The following is a 10642-nucleotide window of genomic DNA, read 5'->3' on the forward strand; positions in this document are numbered from 1 at the left end:
CAAGTGTAGAGTTTTGCATTTGGGGAAGAAAAACGCCATGCACCAGTACAGGTTGGGGGCTGACCTGCTGGAGAGCAGTGTAGGTGAAAGGGACCTGGGGGTCATGGTAGACAGGAGGATGACCATGAGTCAGCAGTGTGCCCTTGTGGCTAAGAAGGCCAATGGCATCCTGGGGTGTATTAGAAAGGGTGTGGTTAGTAGGTCAAGAGAGGTTCTCCTCCCCCTCTATTCTGCATTGGTGAGGCCACATCTGGAATATTGTGTCCAGTTCTGGGCCCCTCAGTTCAAGAAGGACAGGGAAGTGCTTGAAAGAGTCCAGCGCAGAGCCACAAGGATGATTAAGGGAGTGGAACATCTCCCTTATGAGGAAAGGCTGAGGGAGCTGGGTCTCTTTAGTTTGGAGAAAAGGAGACTGAGGGGGGACCTCATCAATGTTTACAAATATGTAAAGGGTGAGTGTCAAGACGATGGAGTTAAGCTTTTTTCAGTGAAGACCAGTGATAGGACAAGGGGTAATGGATACAAGTTGGAGCATAGGAGGTTTAAGATGAATATCAGGAAAAATTTTTTTACTGTAAGAGTGACAGAGCACTGGAACAGGCTGCCCAGAGAGGTTGTGGAGTCTCCTTCGCTGGAGACATTCAAAACCCGCCTGGATGCCTTCCTGTGTGATGTACTCTAGGTGACCCTGCTCTGGCAGGGGGGTTGGACTAGATGATCTTTCGAGGTCCCTTCCAACCCCTAGGATTCTATGATTCTATGATTCTATGATATATATAATAAATATGGTGTGCATGTATGTATTTGCATGCATGCCATCAGTATTCATTAGATATTTAAATAATCATATATGTAGGTACCTGTCTGCTTAGTAACAATAGTAGCCCGATGATAGCACAGCCTGCCCACAACTAAGCAGCACCATGCACACACTGCATGTGACTTGGTACAAATCAGAACCAGCACTAGGAGCAAAGAGGTAGGGCTGTGGCCGGGAGCAGCGGAGGTGTGGGCATATGTTATCTCTTGCCAGCTCTGCTGTGTGTGGCAGAGTCAGGCAGAGAGGAGGTGTAAGCAGCCAGGAAAGATGCCTTAACCCATCGAAATAAAAATTGTCACAGCTCACTTGCCAGACATCTAAAGAATGAAATTTTACTATGTTTTCTACATGACCGTCTGCGACAGGCGGACACAAAGTAGAGAGGAGTTTCCAAAGTATCTCATTTATAGGCCAAGTGTTGCATTTGGCTGTCTGGCTCCTGCATAATTCAGAATTCAGAGGAAGTACTATCCTCTCCCACATATTTAATCTTCAGAAAATGTTCCTGAACTTCAGTTGGTGTGAACTGAAGTTGCTCACCAGAGATATCTTACTCTTACTGAGCTGGGAGAAGTTTCGTCAGCCAAAGACACACCTGGACCTGTAAGTGCACTGGTGGTACAGTCTTCAATGTTGATCCAACATTTCACATACACACTCAAAATTTTATTTCAAGTCACAGGAATGCAGCAGGAGTTCAGGAATATTATCAGTTGTAGTAGAAAAAAATAGTCATTTGTGATGGGGTGACACATGAGACACACTAACAGACTTCAGTGAGTTGGGAAGAGGTGGAGCAGGAGTGGACAAGAGGGCAACTGCTTTGCTGCAACTCTTGTACCAGATTACTCACAATGACACCAGGCCAGAGCATCACTCTCATAATGAAGACATTTATGGTATAATATTCCATCCATGGCCATCAACATTTTTTGAGTCTGGGATAAAAACCTTTAACAGTTACTAGCATCCTTTTTTTACTTTCTGTAGGCAGTTTGCATATAAATCTCATTATAAGAATAGTCCATTAAAACCACAGCTGTCACTTGCTGAGAGATTTTGAATGGGTTTTTTTTCATCTTGAAATCATCTTTGTAATGGCTTTTGTGCTTTCTCTTCAGAGCTTTGTCTCATTTTTCTTTTTTTTTGTTCACCTGTTAAAATTGCAGTTCTCTCTCACAGCTGGCAGATTGGAAATAATGGAATTTAACTGCTATTGCAATGGTTCTGAGGGGAAAAAAAAATATCTTTGCAGTTCCTGATTTTAGAAATGTATGTTTTACTAGCTCTTGCCCTTCATTTCCACATATTCTATTTCCATTTCAAAATACACAGACTCACTGTTCTGCTGAATGGTATTTATTTAAAAATAGACAACACTCAGGAATTCACAGATTCTCTCATCTAAGGGGTACTTGATGTAAAGAGAGGAAAATAATTAACGCCAAAAGGAGGTTAAGGTATGTAGACACAGATGTATTGCTGAGGTTTAGGCTATAAAAGCATCCCATCAAAAACCTCCCGTTGTGGTTAGGCTCCAAAACAGGCAAGAGGATGTTACGGTAGAGGTGGAGGAGGCTGGAAGTCACTGTACATTCAGCCAATTTAGTGAAGTAGCTGGACATGTTCTTAGCTGTAGAAGTGGAGTTATATTTAGCAGCGTGGTTGAACGTATGCTTAAGGTCCATCAGTTTTACTCACTGAAGCTGAAATGCTCTACTGCACGGGGGTGGGCAGAGGCACGGGTGTGCATGTAGCCACGCAAAAAGACCGAAGAAGGAAGGGAGAGAACTGGTATTGTCCATTTATTCAGGACAGAAAAATCCTTGCAGACTACATCAGGTTCTGTTGCCCATGTTTCAAATAAAATAAAAAACCATAAGCAACTGGAAAACTATCAGAAAAGCATTACAGCAGTTATGTCTGGGAAACTTCCTTAATTGAGCAGAGGGCACTGGGAGGGTTAGAAACAGCTGATGGTGTCTAATAGAAGGAAAAGTGTTCTGATAACAGATTACTTTTAATCTTTCAGGTAAGGTTCTTAAAACTGCAGTTTTATAAAAACTGGTAGAAACTGAAGCTAAAGGAAATCAGGGTAGAGGTAAGGTGCACATTTTTAACCGTGAGGATGATTAATGGCTGATGCAATTCATTTTTGGTTGTACTAGATTTGTCATTGTTTGCAGTCTGAAAGCCAAGGCTGAATGCATTTCTGAGGGACTGCCTCAGCTCACCCCCCAGCTCTGCCTTGACAGAGATGGTGCTAAACAGCAATCTCTAGTCTGCATTATGGGAAAAGTCATTTTACATGGTTAAAGTTATCACTGCTGGCCTTAAAATCTGTTTAAGTTTTTGTCTACTTGGGACTGTGATGGATAGTATTAATTAACCATATATAATAAAATTAACCATTCTACCCATATCTCAGTTGCTTTTTTTCTCTGTAACGTGTGTGATAAGGATCCTACATCAGCCATTTATGACTCTCTGGGTGAAATCAGGAAGTAATTGATGCTGCCAGAAGAGATTTCCACAATTATTTTTTTTTTTAATTTTGTTTTCATATTGAGCCAACTTCAAGTAAACCAACAGTAAAAGATGAAAGATGGATGCTAGCCAAGACAAAAAGCAAAGGGAATTGGATTTTCCTACGTGTGATTTCCTGGTGGACTCTCGTAGGGGTTTTTTGTGTCTTTTATCTTATAAAATACTATCTTGTATTTTTTGATATTCATAGAATCATTGTGGTTGGAAAAGACCATTCAGATAGATCATCAGGTCCAACTGTTAACCTAGCACTGCCAAGTGCACCATTAACCATGTCCCTAAGCACCACATTATATTCAAAAAATTAGTAGCTTTATTTTCAATATAGCTAGAGCTCATGTGATTAAGAACTACAAAAGGTCAGTGACATTTGAAGCAAGATAAAGAAAAAAAAAAAAGGAAAAAATTCTCATTTATCTAGTGTTACAACTTGGGTACTTTTTTTATATTCTCTGGGTGTGCATGACTACATCCCAGGGGAACAACTGTCCTGAGAAAATTATCAAGATTTAAAAAATGATTGTAATTTTCTAATACTATGCATTTCAAAAGTTTTCTTTTTTCTTTTGACAACTATACTGCTGAAGTGGAAATATAAATCAGGTGGGCTTAATTCCCAAAGAAATTTTGTCTCTGGCTCAAACAGCATCACAGTTTGTCCTGTGGAGTAATTTGAAAACAGATTTCTTTTCAGTGTTGTGTTTTCTCAGTTTATCTAACCCACTGTATATTAATAGTACATATTAATTTTATATTGAATGTTTAAATTACAGGCTTTTTTAGTTAATAATTTTGATTGAAACACTTGCAATCAATATAATTTATCTTAGGATTTTACCCTATTACCTTAGTGTGAGATTGTCTTCCACAAAATGAATAGGAAAACCAAATCCCTGATGGAATCAAACAACCAGTAATTTCTGCAATGAAAGCAGGCACTATTGCCTATTATATCTGACAGAAAAAGAACACTCAAGAAGACAGAAGACAGTGGCTGGGTCTCAACCTCTCCAAGAACACAGATGAAGTCCCATAGAGTCAGACATTAACTCATTGTTGGGCTTCCCTCCTCCCAAAAGGCAGCTGCTGGCTGGAAGCACTTGGGAAGTGGGACCCTCAGACCTCAGCTGCTTTGCTGGCACTGTGGGACAAGCTGCATCCTCACAGGATAGCCTGTTGCAAAAGCTAAACAGGAAACTACAAGGCAAGTTAGTTTTACAGGTGTGTCAACAGCTAATGGTGTTTTGATCTGTATTTGTTAGAGTTGTATAGGACCTGGGCTAGGTTTTGGAGTTCAGGATTTTTTTTGGGGGGGGAAGAATTCCAGTTTCAAAGTTTTAAACACTAGTGGTAAGAATTTTGTCACTTTGAGATAAAGAGCAGTAAATTACTGCTTTTACTTAGTTCTGCATTTTTTTGGGCCTTAAGTAAGACTTAAAAGAAAAGGCTCCTTTAGAATCAACAGGTCTCATTCCTCTCCATAGCAGAGTATCAGTAATAGGGTTTAGAAAGCTCTTTATTAAATACCTGTTGCAATAATTCTTAGGATATTAGGGCTATTACAGAACACAGAGGAACAAGTGATTAAGATATCAGTTTTCTGACACTAGAGTTGACAAATTAAAATAAAGTGTAGTCTTTTGTCCATCTTTGAGACAACAATGGCTCTTTATTCCTCACTGTGAGTAGCCTTCTGTATGCTGAGCAGCAGCACTTCATCCTGCAATGTTTCCAGATTTGTCATCCTCTTGGTTTGTCCTCCAACACACATAAGGTGGGTCAAAGAAGAAAAACATGATTTTTCAAGTGCTGAGAACATCAAGCACCCCTCTATTATGCCTATATGCCCCCCAGTCTTCTGGCTGACACACTGCAAATCAAAGGAGGGAACAGATCAAAAACATATGCTCCAATAAATCAAGGCAAATACCCCATAATCAGCAAAAAGTCGTAACCACAATGAACTAGTGCAGTGTGCAGCTTTGGAACAAAAATTACCTTTGAAAAAGGAGGTAGGACCTTGACAGCATCATATGGGACAGGCCCAGGATCTGATCAGTGTTGGTGAATTGGTCAGTCTGAGGCTCAGTTGTGGAACAGCACAGCTCTGCAGCCCTCTCAGAAAAGGCTTCTGTTAAAAGTCACAGTGAGATCAAAGCAGTAGCCATGATACTCACTGGAAGCCAACAATGTGTCCCAGTGATGCTTGCATTGGTAAACCAGTAACTCTAATCAGTGAGATTTTCTGTATATCATTTTGGCAGGGTTGGTCAATCTGAAGGCTCTTATATATACAATTTTTGAGTTACCTGAAAAGACTGTTTTTGCCTTAGGGATGCAGCAGAGGTAACTATACGCAGACCAGTCTTCATGAAATATATAATGTGTGTTAAGCTGAGGCAAAAAGAGTTGCCATAGGCAGGAGCAGGTTCCCAAATGTCAGAGCAGAAAACAAAGCCAAGGACAGAAACTACAAATTGAAATATTGTCTAGCTGCTGTCATCAAAGAAAATATTGCAGATCAAATTATCTGATATTTGTGAATTGTTTGTTGCACGAAGACTGTGCTGATTGCACTAATTACTTGTAATAATGATACCTAGCTCTGGATATGAATTTTAATTTTAATTTACTTAATGTTGTTGCTGTGGCTTTTAGGGTCGAAAAGAAGTAGCTAATGCAATTCCCTTAAGTACTATTGACCAAGATGTGTGGCCTGAGGAGGGATGGGCTATTTTATTTTAGCTGGAGATGTATCCAAACATAAAAGATAATAATGAGAATTACAGCTGCATTGAAGTTTAACATTTGTTTCTGCTTGAACAGAATAATGCAGAAGTAGTTTCCTTCCTTGGATCATTTAACTTATTACTTACACCCCACTAATTTTTGTTGTCCTACCTCTCAGTGTGTGGACTGGCTTGCCCTGTCAGGTCATACCTGTACTTGATGGCCACATCTCACAGGTTCAGCATCAGTTCCACACCTACGCACGGAGCTGAGGTCAAATGCAGGAAGTCATCTCTTTCCTGGTAATGGTGAAGTTTTGGTTCTTGACTCTTATTGCACTGGGAAGGTTTCCCAAAATGATGAGCAAAGGAAAAAAAAAAATTAAAAGTTTGGAGAGAAGAAAAACACTGTTGTTTGGAAAAGATTTGAGGATGTTTTCGAAGGTATGTCTGGCTAGTGTTACATCTTATTAAAATATTTCTTGCTAATGAAGCTGTTTGATTCAAGCAGGCCATGGTGGGAAATCCCACCTGGGGGGCACTGCAGGAGTGCTTCTCATGGCTGGGAGAGGAACAAGGGAGGGACAAGGAAGGGGGCTCATGTAACCGGCTACCATTAAGATGTCATGAAGCTGTTGATTGCTACCTCATAGCTGTTAGCTGCTGCCTTCCTACAAATGTCATTGCCTATTAGATGACGGACTCAAGTCTGAATCAAACACCAAGTGTAGAGCTATCCCTAAATGTGTTTTTAAGTGTTCCTGTATGTTTTTAAAAAGCATTCTTTTATTCAAAAATATTTTATTGCAGAATAAATTAGAATAAAGACGTTACAGTATCCTTGATACTCCTGGCTGTGTGGACAGGAGCTGTTCTTCATTCTGCTTTGATTAAAATGTTAATGAGGTTCCCTGGAATTGATGGATCTATGTGTGCTTTTCACAAACTGGCTTTTAATTCCAGTTACAGTGACATTCAAGCAAAGGTTTATTGGAAAATAGACAAGAAATACCCACTAGCTGTGCAGGTTTTGATAGAAAATGTTGTGTAAAGGTAATAAATTGTGTTTACAGTAAGTGAAGGAGAGAGATAGCAACTGGTTTTCCTGCTATCCCTGTTCTTTCACAAACTTTCAGCTACTGCATCTGTCTTTCTTTGATGATGTATTCTTTGGCCTGAATTGTGGCCTATTTGCTTCTGGCAAGAATTAAAAAAATTGTTGGCAAAGATTTTACAAAAGGACATATTTATAGGAATGAAACTCAGTTTTTTCTTAGTTTTACTATAGTAGTAGCAGAGGAAGAATGCAAGTTTTGCTTTAAATCTTAGCCAAATTAATATTATGGGACATAACCTGCTTCCTAATAAAAAGGAACAAACTGCTGACTGTTGACTATTTGCATTACAGTGAGATATCTCACTATCATCAACTTCAAGATTGAATTAATCCTTTAAAGCTAACAGAGCTGACTGTTTTTTAACATTCCTAGTAACAATTGCAGCTGCTTCAATTCTGTTTAAATCCAGATCTCACTTTATTCATGCATGCACAGAACAAGGCCAAATACTAGAGGACAAGAGTTCCCAGGGGATTAGTGATCCAATGAGCCAGCTGTACATACATCATCATTAATCAGACCGAGTGAGGTAAGAAAATTTAAAAAATAATATTTGTCTTAAAATCTTGATGTTTGGTGATCTTTAGGTGCAATTTGATGAGTGTGCATTTGGTTTTGATAATGCTTCATAAAATATGGTCAGTGGTATCCACAGACTCCTTTTTCAGAATCCAGAAAAGAATAATTTAAGAGTGTTTGTACATCACTACATGCAGATACTCCTGTCTCCATTCAGCCTGTGTGTTGTGTACTGTCAGCTCACATAGAGAATAAATAAGATTCAAGTAGCATTCACGGGTTTTGCCAGACTGCTTCTGACCTGCCTTGCTAAAACCTCACCAGTGCCATCAGAGGCCTTCTCAGATACAAGTGGAGTGGTGTTCACTGCAAAAATGAAAGCACTGTTTGTAAATCCACAGCCCACTAGTGTCCAGAAACCTCACCTTAGAGAAAGCTCTGAAACACTATCCTTTTAAAAAGCCCTTTTCTCTTTATTCTCACAAATGTGATTTCGAAGCATTTCTTAATTTTGTTAAATAATAAATTAAATTAAAACTCATCTACACATAATGTAATCAAATTTGTAAATAAATTAACCTAGTCATATTATTATGATTATTAGAATTTGCACTTCATTTTCTTCTCAAAACAACGAAGCCAACAACTTAACAGAACTACAATATCTTTAATTTTCTTTTTAACCAAATCCTGCTTTGTTCAGAGCTTTTTCAGGAAAAGGCAGCATAACACAAGCAGGATATACTATGTGCCCCTACTTAGGAAAGAGCAGACAAGATCTTGAAGGTTTTTTTACATGTCCCTCCGTGGAAGAGACAGTCAGCTTTTTTTTTTTTTTTTTTTTAATTAACTAATTATCCTCAGAAGGGGCTTGAATTCCCTAGCCAGTGGAAAGCAGCATGTACTTAAATTACTTGGGTGATTTGCCTCTCTGCTGTTCTCTGGAGACATCTGCTTCTCTGTACTGATATAGTCCACTCCAGGTCTATACATCACAAGTGGGCCATACAACACGGGGATATTTTCAAAATTCTCAAAATGGAATTATTTTAAGTGATTAGAAGAGGAAACTCAGTGTTGAGAAATACTAGAAAATTCTGTTCTTTTAGAAAGACTTGACCATGACACCTTCACCTTCTTCCATCTTAGTTAGTGTCACTGACACTAATAAACACTTGGAAGAATCAGTGGTCATGCAAGTTTGACTCTTCAGGCAAATGTCTGAGGACCGTAGGAATCTTTTTGCACCTTAGCAGCCTTTATTCCTATATATGAGTTTAAATGCTACCCAAACACATATTATTGAATAAACAAAATTATCTAGGAATGAAGAGAGAGCGAGTGGAAGGGTCTGAAAAAAGTATATTATGAACACCAGATAATAGGTTTCTGATTAAGATTATGCAGAAACTCAGAATCCTCTACATACTGAGTGCATTTTGAAACTGACTAAGGGAATTCCATTATAAAAAAAAAACCAATTGCTTTCTAAGTAATATTAGATTGGCCTCAAAGACATCCCCTGGAGACCTCAAAGTAGACAACTGTCCTGTAGAGACACCTCAGGAACATAACAATAAACAGCTGTTAGACTGTTAGACCTCTCTCCTGGGTAAGCCAGCAATCCTGCCTCCTGACACATGCTTTAGAAGATAGGTAGGCAAAAATATGGCAACTTCATGCTATTTCTTATATTTTAAAACCTGTGATAAATTAGCATTGTCAAAATATGCTAGAGAAAAACAAAAAAGAGAAGTTTAATAGCTGATGTTTGAGAAAGCTGTTCTGGGTCCAAAAATCTATGTTACTTAAAAATTTACATCTCTAAAATGTTCAGAACTCATCGTTGTTTCAAGAGTAGTTAAACTAAGCTCTGCTTTCATTGAATACTCTGCATTTGGATGAAATAATTTTTTGAGAGAGAATTCCTGTTGTGAAAACCTCTCAAGCTCCTCAGACCAAACTCTAGTCTCTGATTCCTTGAAGTAGAACCAATTAAGTCAGCAGGGTTTCATCAGTGCAACCCAGAGTAGAATTTGTCCATTACCATGTTTAAAGCATTTGCCTCACTGCCAGAGTGCTGCCTTAATTTACTTTTCCAAATAAACTTCAATTTTAGCACTCAAAATCAATTTAATACTGTGGACAAATGAAATTATTTCAATAGTAATGTTAAAAAAACAGAGCTAAGTAATTGCAGATGAAATATAACTAAATAAGGATGTCATTTCTTTTTCATCTTCAAAATGTGTACTATGGTTGTAAGAGAGCATATGTCCCCTTCTTGGGCCTAAGGAATAGCTGGCTCTGCTTTGGCTGAACATAAATGCTGAGCATCAGCACCATTTCCAGCTGAAGAATGACATGGGAGCCATCCTACAGAAGGAGAGGAAGGAAAAACAGGCTTTCTCTAGAGAAAGTGGAATTTGTGGGCTTATCCAGTTAAATTAATTTTTTCTGAGACCCAAATTAGCTGAAGAGTTGGTCCAAGGGGTTATTTGGAAGGAAGACTAAAGCTTTTATTTTATTATCTGGATAACCCTATTCACTCTACTTCAAATTAAACAAGTCTAAGAGACAACCAAGTGGTTAGAGCTGATATTTGCATGGAAGAAGGCGAGATAAAGCCATTCTGTTCAAGGGGAAAGACAGAAAATGTTACTGTGTAGAATGAATGTAAGAACTAACAGAGACTTGATAAAAGAGCACAACATGTGACCAGGTGGTAAGTCTTTTTAAAAGCACTCAAAATCAAACAACTGATACTGCTTTGCGGGAACAAAGTTGATGGGTCATCTAACTCAGACTTCACCTGAGACTTCAGATGAAAGTTGCTTTACCTGATCTGGATTTTGCAACAGTAAAGCAGATAATGGCTGTGTGTGTCGCAAAATAGAACTGAAGTTTAA

The sequence above is a fragment of the Apus apus genome, chromosome 4, assembly GCF_020740795.1.
Source record: "Apus apus isolate bApuApu2 chromosome 4, bApuApu2.pri.cur, whole genome shotgun sequence".
NCBI classification, from domain to species: domain Eukaryota; kingdom Metazoa; phylum Chordata; class Aves; order Apodiformes; family Apodidae; genus Apus; species Apus apus.